This window comes from Amblyraja radiata, chromosome 13, assembly GCF_010909765.2.
Source record: "Amblyraja radiata isolate CabotCenter1 chromosome 13, sAmbRad1.1.pri, whole genome shotgun sequence".
Classification (NCBI taxonomy): Eukaryota; Metazoa; Chordata; class Chondrichthyes; order Rajiformes; family Rajidae; genus Amblyraja; species Amblyraja radiata.
The window spans coordinates 38449460-38458562 of record NC_045968.1 but is presented as its reverse complement, the minus strand read 5'-3'; the positions used below and the strand labels follow the sequence as shown (position 1 = coordinate 38458562).

The following is a 9103-nucleotide window of genomic DNA, read 5'->3' as shown; positions in this document are numbered from 1 at the left end:
CGGGTTGGTGTTTTGTGCTTGGTATATTCGTCCAGTACTGGTTTGTTACAGTCTACGGCTCAAAGGAAAAATCCGCTATCATACATCTGCCTCTGGCACGGTGACACAGTGGTAGAGTTGCTGCCTTGCAGCACCAGAGATCCAGTATTCATCCTGACTGTGGGTACTGTCAGTACGGAGTTTGTACGTTCTCCCTGTAACCGTGTGCTTTTTTATCTCCGGGAAGCTCCGGTTTCCTCCCACACAACAAAGACGTACAGGTTTGTGGGCTAATTGGCTTGGAATAAATGTAAATTGTCCTTAGTGTGTGTAGGATAGTGTCAGTGTGTGGTGAGCGCTGGTCGGCACTGACTCGGTGGCCCGAACGGCACAGTTTCAGCGCAGTATCTCTAAACTAAACTAAACTAAGATGCGGCCTGATCTGCTGAGTTATTCCAGCATCTTATGTCTTTTTTTTTACCCTGAAACCTGGATGTTTAGGAATATCAGAAGGCTATAGTTTACCATGGACTGTAGTTTGGCATTCCGACAGTATCCTTTTAATACCATAAGACACCAGAATATAGAACATAGAACAGTACAGCACAGGAACTGGCCCTTCGGCCCACAATATCCGTACCAAACATTATGCTGAACTCAAAATAATCTCTTCTGTCAGGAAGTCATCCATATCCATCCATTCCCTATCCATGTGCCTATCCAAAAGCTTCTTAAAAGTCATGCAGTGCCCTCCACAATGTTTGGGACAAAGACCCATCATTTATTTATTTGTCTCTACACAATTTTGAGATTTGTAATAGAAAAAAAATCACATGTGGTTAAATTGCACATTTTCAGATTTTAATAAAGGCAATTTTTATATATTTTGGTTTCACCATGTAGAAATTACCACAGTGTTTATACAGAGTCCCCCCATTTCAAGGCACCATAATGTTTGGGACACAGCAATGTCATGTAAATGAAAGTATTCATGTTTAGTATTTTGTTGCATATTCTTTGCATTTAATGACTGCTTGAAGTCTGTGATTCATGGACATCACCAGTTGTTGGTGATGCTCTGCCAGGCCTGTATTGCAGCCATCTTTAGCTTATGCTTGTTTTGGGGGTAGTTCCCTTCAGTTTTCTCTTCCACATATAAAAGGCATACTCAATTGGGATGGACTTGGCCACTCAAGAATTGACCATTTTTTAGCTTTTAAAAACTAATTTGTTGCTTCAGCAGTATGTTTGGGATCATTGTCATGCTGGAGAATGAACTGCCGGCCAATGAATTTTGAGGCATTTGTTTGAACTTGAGCAGATAGGATGTGTCTATACACTTCAGAATTCATTATGCTACTACCATCTGCAGTTGTACCCTCAATGACGATAAGTGAGCCAGTACCTTCAGCAGCCATGCATGCCCAGGCCATAACGCCCCCACCACCATGTTTCACAGATGAAGTGGTGTGCTTTGTATCTTGGGAAGTTCCTTCTCTCCTCCATACTTTGCTCTTGCCATCACTCTGATATAAGTTAATCTTCATCTCATCTGTCCACAAGACCTTTTTCCAGAACTGTGGTTGCTCTTTTAAGTACTTCTTGGCAAACTGTAACCTGGCCATCCTATTTTTGTGGCTAACCAGTGGTTTGCATCTTGCAGTGTAGCCTCTGTATTTCTGTTCATGAAGTCTTCTGTGGACAGTGGTCATTGACAAATCCACACCTGACTCCCGAAGAGTGTTTCTGATCTGTCGGACAGGTGTTTGGGGATTTTTCTTTATTATAGAGAGAATTCTTCTGCCATCAGCTGTGGAGGTCTTCATTGGCATGCCGGTCCCTTTGCGATTAGCAAGCTCACCAGTGCTCTCTTTCTTCCGAATGATGTTCCAAACAGTTGATTTTGGTAAGCCTAAGGTTTGGCTGATGTCTTGTTTCTCAGTCTCAGAATGGCTTCTTTGACTTTGATTGGCAGAATTTTGGTCCTCATGTTGATAAAAAGCAATAAAAGTTTCCAAAGATGATGGAAAGACTAGGTGCTGAGAGCTCTCTTATATCTGCATTAAGGCATTAACACACCTGCGCCACTACAAGCACCTATGAAGCCATGTGTCCCAAACATTATGGTGCCCTGAAATGGGGGGACGATGTATAAACACGCTGTAATTTCTACATGGTGAAACAAAAATATATAACAATGACCTTTATTAAAATCTGACAATGTGCACTTTAACCACATGTGATTTTTTTCTATTTTGGTTTCACCGGAGGCAAATAAATAAATGATGGGTCTTTGTCCCAAACGTTATGGAGGGCAGTGTATATCTGCCTGCACCACCACCCCTGGCAGTGCATTCCAAGAACCCACAACTCTCTGTGTAAAAGAAAAACTTGCCCTGCACATCTCTTTTAAACTTTGCCATACTCACCTTAAAGCTATGCTCTCTTATCTTTGACATTTCTATCCTGGGAAAAAGGTTCTAACTGTAAACTTTACATTTTAGGTTAGCCTCATATTAACTATCTCTCTCCACCCTACTCTGCCATTTCAGAATCAGTTGTGTGTATCTAAGTCTAGTACCGATGTTGTCCAGATTTAAACTTTGTACTTTACAGACACAGCATGGAAACAGGCCCTTCAGACCACCAAATCTGTGCCAACCAGTGATCACCCCATAAGCAAGTTCTACCCTGCACCCTAGGGACAATTTACAGAAGCCAATTAACCTACAAACCTGTACATATTTCGAGTGTGGGAGGAAACCGGAGCCCACCCCCGGAGTAAACCCACGGGGTCACAGAGAGAACATACAAACTCCATACTGACAGCATCCATAGTCAGGATCAAACCCAGGTCTCTGCCACTGTAAGGTAGCAATTTTACTGCTGTTCCACCCATATTTTCATTTATCACATTTTCATAGTGGTGGTAGATTCTATAATGCACAATGCAATAATTTGGACTTATCTCACATCATTAACACAGTAAGATGTTGCAAGGTCTCCTGCTGAAAATGTTCTTCTGCTGAAAATGTTTTTCTGCTGAAAATTAAGATCATAATAACCATGTTGTTCTAGAATGCTCTTGGCAACCAGAATAAAAAAAATAGAAGTGAGTTGGCATCTTTACATGTATTTTGCGGCACAGCTGTGTCTGGTACATGCAAGAACGATCTTACGTGCCATCAGTTAAGCATATGGCCAGAGAAGGAAAGAATGCACTTGCTGTGCTTCAATGTGAAGCAGACTTGGCATGCAATGCCACATAAAGAGATGAAGTTACCATAAATTAAAAGGAACCAACGTTCTTAACACAGCTGGCAGAGCTGCTGCCTCTCAGTGCCAGAGACCGGGTTTGATCTAAACCTCGAGTGCCGTCTGTGTGTGGAGATTGCACGTTCTCTCGGTGGCCACTTGGGTTAACTCCAGGTGTTCCGGGTTCCTCCCACATTCCAAAGTTTAGTTATGTTTCTGAAGAAAGGGCCTGACCCACTGAGTTACTCCAGCACTTTGTGTTTTTTTGTAAAGTAGCATCTGCAGTTCCTTGTTTCTAAACTATGGGAAGTTCAATTAACTAAATGCTAAGGTGAACAACCTGGGCTGATTATTTTGTTAACGGCCCATATGTATTTATACTAAAAACAGTATGCCTTTCAGCAAAGCATTGTCCCTTAACGGTATTTTATAGATACAAGTCCTCATATATCATGTATCTGATATTGATATAGCAATATTTGGACACCTGGGCTCCAGGATTCGGTCTAAGGTAGTTTAGTAAGTGAAAAGGTTTTATATCACTCTTTTTATTACATTGGATACAACACGGAACTCCCGTAGGAAGTACGGGTGATTTTATGTGCAATATAACTGGGCTTCTATTACCTGCTGTACTGTTCAGCCCTAATGTTCTATTTTCAAATTGTTTCCATAAGGTTGCATCTGCAGACTTGACTAGACTCCCAAACTGTCTGGAGATTACCTTTAATGTCTGCCTCTCACAGATGCTACAATAAAATCGGACCTGTTGTAATTCACCCCTTGCTCTGCTTCTAATTACCTTATTCACCTCGCCCTCTCCAGTCCTGACTGTCAATGTGTCTCAGGCTAACGCTGCGGCACAGTGGTGCAGCGGTAGAGTTGCTGCCTTTCAGACTGGCGCGGTGGATTTTCAGCGCCAGAGAACCGGGTTCAACAATACTTGTTTTCCAATCTTCAGCTGTTTTGTTTCAGCTTTGGGGACAAAGCTAATAATGTTTTGACAAACACTGTTTGTGTTCATATCCTATTTCTCACAAAGTGAGAATTTGGCCAATTGAGTCTGCTTGTTCTTTAGAACGTTCCAAGATTATTGGTGGCTCAGTGGCGCAAAGCGATAGAGTTGCTGCCTTACAGCGCCAGAGACCCGGGTTCGATGCCGACTACGGTTGCTGTCTGTACGGAGTTTTACGTTCTCCTCATGACCGAGTGGGTTTTCTCCGGGTGCTCCGGTTCCCGCCCACGCTCCAAAGACGTACAGGTTTGTAGGTTAATTGGCTTCGGTAAAATTGTAAATTGTCCCTAGTATGTGGAGGTTAGTGTTAGTGTGCGGGTATGGCTGGTTGGCACGGCCTTGGTGGCCCGAAGAGCCTGTTTCCATGCTGTATCTTTAACCTAAACTAAACTGCAGATGTTAGTTAATACATAAAAGGACACAAAGTACTGGAGTAACTGAGCAGGGCAGGCAACATCAGCGGAGAACATGGGTAGGTGACACGTCGGGTCGGGACCCTTCTTCAGTTCAGTCTCGACCCAAAACGACAGCTATCTATGTTCTCCAGAGATTGTATCCCTCTTGAGATCACTCCTTCCCTTGCAAACAATGGGCCTACCAGGGCACCACCCTGCCTGAGGTCATTTGTTGCCCACCATGATTAGTCTCTAGCTCTTCACTCCCCCCTCCCCCCCACCCACCAACATCCCCTACTTATTCTTCGTGTGTATGGCGTGCATAGCCTAAAGTTGTAGGACATCTTCTTCTATTTGATCTTATTTGATTGTGCACGCCGGGTTGATTGCATTCGTCGAAACAGGGCGGACCACGGGAAGGTTGCAATCTTCCACCCCGTCTGAAGAACTGAAATATCACCTATCCCCTTCCTCCAGAAACGCTGCCTGACCCGCTGAATTACTACAGCACTTTATGTCCTACTTCATAGTTACTGTGAAAGTCACACAGGGCAATGGGAGAAAAATGACCCCTGTACCCCTTAAGTGCAGGAAATTAGACAGAATGGCGTGGTGGATTTGCTGGCTGTTGTGGGGCTGCAGGAAACTTCTGCTGGGTGAGAACGGGGTCTTTCCGTCGGCCTTCTCTCGCTGCCCCACCTTTGCGTTCCCCCGAGCCGCAACCATCGGGGGCTGGCTGGAGCGGAGCAGAGTTGGGAGTGCTGAGCAGACTGACTCGCTCACGCACTGAGTCAGTGAGGCGGGCTGGGGGCCACTCTCCCCACTTCTGCTCACTCTCCCATCACCGCTGAGTCTGTGATCCTCTCCCACATGCTGTTTCTGTTCATTTCCAAACAGTTCAGATCACAAACATTTCTCAGGAATAGAAGAGTGTCTTACCCGGTGAGCTTCCTGCAGCAGGGTAGCAATGAACACGTACGTCTGTAATGTGTCAAATAACTGCCTTGGTATAAATCTAACAGAACATACAACATTACAGCATAGGAACGGGCCCTACGTGTTGTGCTGAACATGATGCCAAGTTAAATTGACCTCATCTGCCTGCACATGATCCTTATCCCTCTATTCCATGCACTTCCATGTGCCAGTCCAAAAGCCTCTTAACAGCCAACATTGTATCTCCCTCCAGCACCACCCCTGGCAATGCGTTCTAGACCCCCACCACTCCCTGTGTAAAAAAACTTGCCCCTCATATCTCTGTAGAGTTTGTACATTCTCCCTATGACACGTGGGTTTTCTCCGGGTGCTCCCGTTTCCTTCCACATTCCAAAAACATGCAGGTTTGTAGCTTAATTGACTTCCGTAAATTGTCCCTAGTGGAGAGGATTGAACTACTGTGATCAATGGTCGGCGTGGACTCAATGAGCCGGAGGGCCTGTCTCCACGTGGTATCTCTAAAACTAAACTAAATTTCTATTGAACTTTCCCCCTCTCACCTTGTAGCTATACCCTCTAGTGCTGGACATTTCGTTCTTGGGAAAAAAGGTTCTGACTGTCTATCCTATCTACACCTCATATAATTTGTATTTTTCATAATTCCCACAATGTTTTTTTTTAATCCTTATTTTAAGTAATATGGGCTTCACAACTGCGCCAGTGTTTATTGCCCATCCCCAATTGCGTGGACGTGTGTGTGCATTGTGGTTGGGATGAAGGGATTTGGGCAGAGGTTGATGTAGGAAGGAGCTACATCAAGGTACTTTGTGAAGCCTCTCAGCACTTTCATAATCATAGTCATACAGTATGGAAACGCCCTTCGGCCCAACTTGCCCACACACACCAACATGTCCCAGCTACTCTAGTGCCATCTGCATGTGTTTGGCCCATATCCACTGAAGCCTGTCCTATCCATGTACCTGTCTAATTGTTTCTTAAACATTGCAATAGCCCCTCTCTCAACTACCTCCTCTGGCAGCTCGTTCCATGCACCCTCCACGCTTTGTGTGAAACAGTTACCCCTCAGATTCCTCTTAAATCTTTCTTCCCTCACCTTAAACCAATGGCCTCTGGTTCTCGATTCTCCCCCTCCAGGCAAGAGACTCTGTCTGTCTACCCGATCCATTCTACACCTCTATAAGATCACCGCTCATCCTCCTGCGCTCTAGGGAATAGAGGCCCAGACTGCTCAACCTCTCCCTATAGCTCAGACCCTTGAGTCTTGGCAACATCCTCGTTAAAAAAAACTTTCTTTTAACATACTTTTATTTTGTGATTTGGCCGTCACTGGCAGCAGCAACACCAGCTGTGTAGTTCCGTGGCTAATGTTCTGCTTGTGACTGTATAAGGCAGGGTATAGTCTCTGTGGGCAAAAAGAGCATTTGAGGGCAATTGTTCATGGCATAAGTTCACAATGGTGCTTTGTACGTGGTGAATACCATGCCACTGAGATAGCTGTGTCTGATATCACGCCAAGTGCTGTTATTTGGATGTTGGATGTATCCAGGTAAAAAGCATGCTTAAACAAATACATCTGTGTTTGTTATGAGTCAGTCATAAGAGTTTATTACAGTGGTCATTATAATTTCCATTGAGAAAATAAAATTATTTTGTCACTTCAACACAGCTGGATTGTTGTAGGTGGTGATACTCTCAGGGATCTAGTCAGTAGTCTAGAAGATCATGAGAGGTATAGATAGGGTTTTTTCAGCAGAGATGCTGCCTGACCCCTGGAGTTACTCCAGCATTTTCTGTCTTTGTTTAGTCATTTTATCGGAGCTCTTTAAAAAATATATTGTAATGTGCTAAGTGGATAAAGGGTGATAGGTAACTAACTGCCCCTAGGTATCTAGAATTTGATAAAGGTGTGGCATCAAAGATTATTGTGGAAAGTGAAACCATATGGAGTACTTGGGAACAGCCTCAGAATAAAGGATATACCTTTAGAAATTAGATGAGGATGAATTTCTTTAGCCAGAATGTGGTGAATCTGTGCAATTCATTGCTGCAGAAGGTTGCGGAGACTGTCATCGGGTATATTTAAAGCGCAGATTGAAGGTTCTTGATTAGTCAGGGCATCAAAGGTTATGGGGAGAAGGCAAGAGAATGAGGTTGAGAGGAAAAATAGATCAGCCATAATTGATTGGTGAAGTAGACTCGATGGGCTGAATGGCCTAATTCGGCTCTTATGTCTTATAAAATGATTTGGCATTTCACCTAATATGCCAGCGAATTTCTACAGATGCACTGTAGAGAGTATCCTGACTGTTTGCACCATGGCGTGGTATGACAACTACAATGCACAGGAACATGAAAGGATGCAGAGAGTGATGCACTCAGCTTGGTCCATCATGGACACAGCACATTCCACCATTAAAAACAGCCAAGTCTCTGAGTATTTTTATAGTGGAGATTGTTAGGTTCTTGATTAGACAGGGTGTCAAAGGTTACGGGGAGAAGGCAGGAAAATTTGGTTGAGGAGAAAAAATAGATCAGCTTAATCAAATGGCGGAACAAATTCGATGTGCTGAGTTGCCTAATTCTGCTCCTATGTCTTATGGTCTTAAGGTAACACTTTGCCCTGGTTTGATTGGGCGGATAACAGGAAGCAAATCAAAGGCATAAGTGGGTCTTTTTCTGTTAGCACCATTTTTAGTTTAGTTTAGAGATACAGTGTGGAAACAGGCCCTTCGGCCCACCAAGTCCGCACCGGCCAGCGATCCCCGTAACGCTATCCTACACAATTTACCATTTTTACCAAAGCCAATTGTGTACAAACCTGCACGTCTTTGGAGTGAGGGAGGAGACTGAAGCACCCAGAGAAAACCAACGCGGTCACAGGGGGAATGTACAAACTCCGTACAGACTGCACCCGCGCTCAGGATTGAACCCGGGTCTCTGGCACCGCAGGGCAGCAACTCTGCCTTTGTGCCACTGTGCCGCCCTAATGTTGCTGGTGACACAATGGAAAGTAGGAATGTGAAGAGGGCACTAAGAGGTTACAAAGGAATATAGATAGGTTCAGTGAGTACACACAGACCTGATAAATGGAAACTTATGGTAAATGGGAACCTATCCATTCTTATAGAAGTAAAAAAAAAACCCTATTAACTAAATGTGGGAGATGAGAGATTGCGGGGGTGTGATAAGCAGAAAAAGCTGTTGTGCTTAGTTCATAATGTTTTAGGCTTTTTTGTTTGCTGGATCAGCACTCAATATCAGAGACATACAGGTATCATGCCAAAAATTGCAGCAGGCCAAGTAGCAGAAAATATGTTTGATGTAAAAAGCTTAATGTTTACATTGCGTGGCACTGTGGTAGAGCTGGTACTGCGGCTACCTCACAGGCTCGGAGACCTAAGTTCGATCATGACCTTGGGTGCTGCCAGTGTGGAGTTTGCACGTTCTCCCTGTGAACATGTGGGTTTCCTCCAGGTGCTCTGGTTTCCACCCACATCCCAAA

General features: G+C 44.2%; 1 long non-coding RNA gene across 1 annotated transcript in view; it reads left to right on the top strand.

Annotated features, from left to right (window-relative positions):
- Positions 1-7630: 7630 nt before the first annotated feature.
- Positions 7631-9103, top strand: part of LOC116979897 — a 16813-nt gene continuing 15340 nt past the window's right edge. Inside the window, exon 1 of the long non-coding RNA XR_004413799.1 lies at positions 7631-7751. This is a non-coding gene — a long non-coding RNA (uncharacterized LOC116979897). The remainder of the gene's footprint in view (positions 7752-9103) is intronic.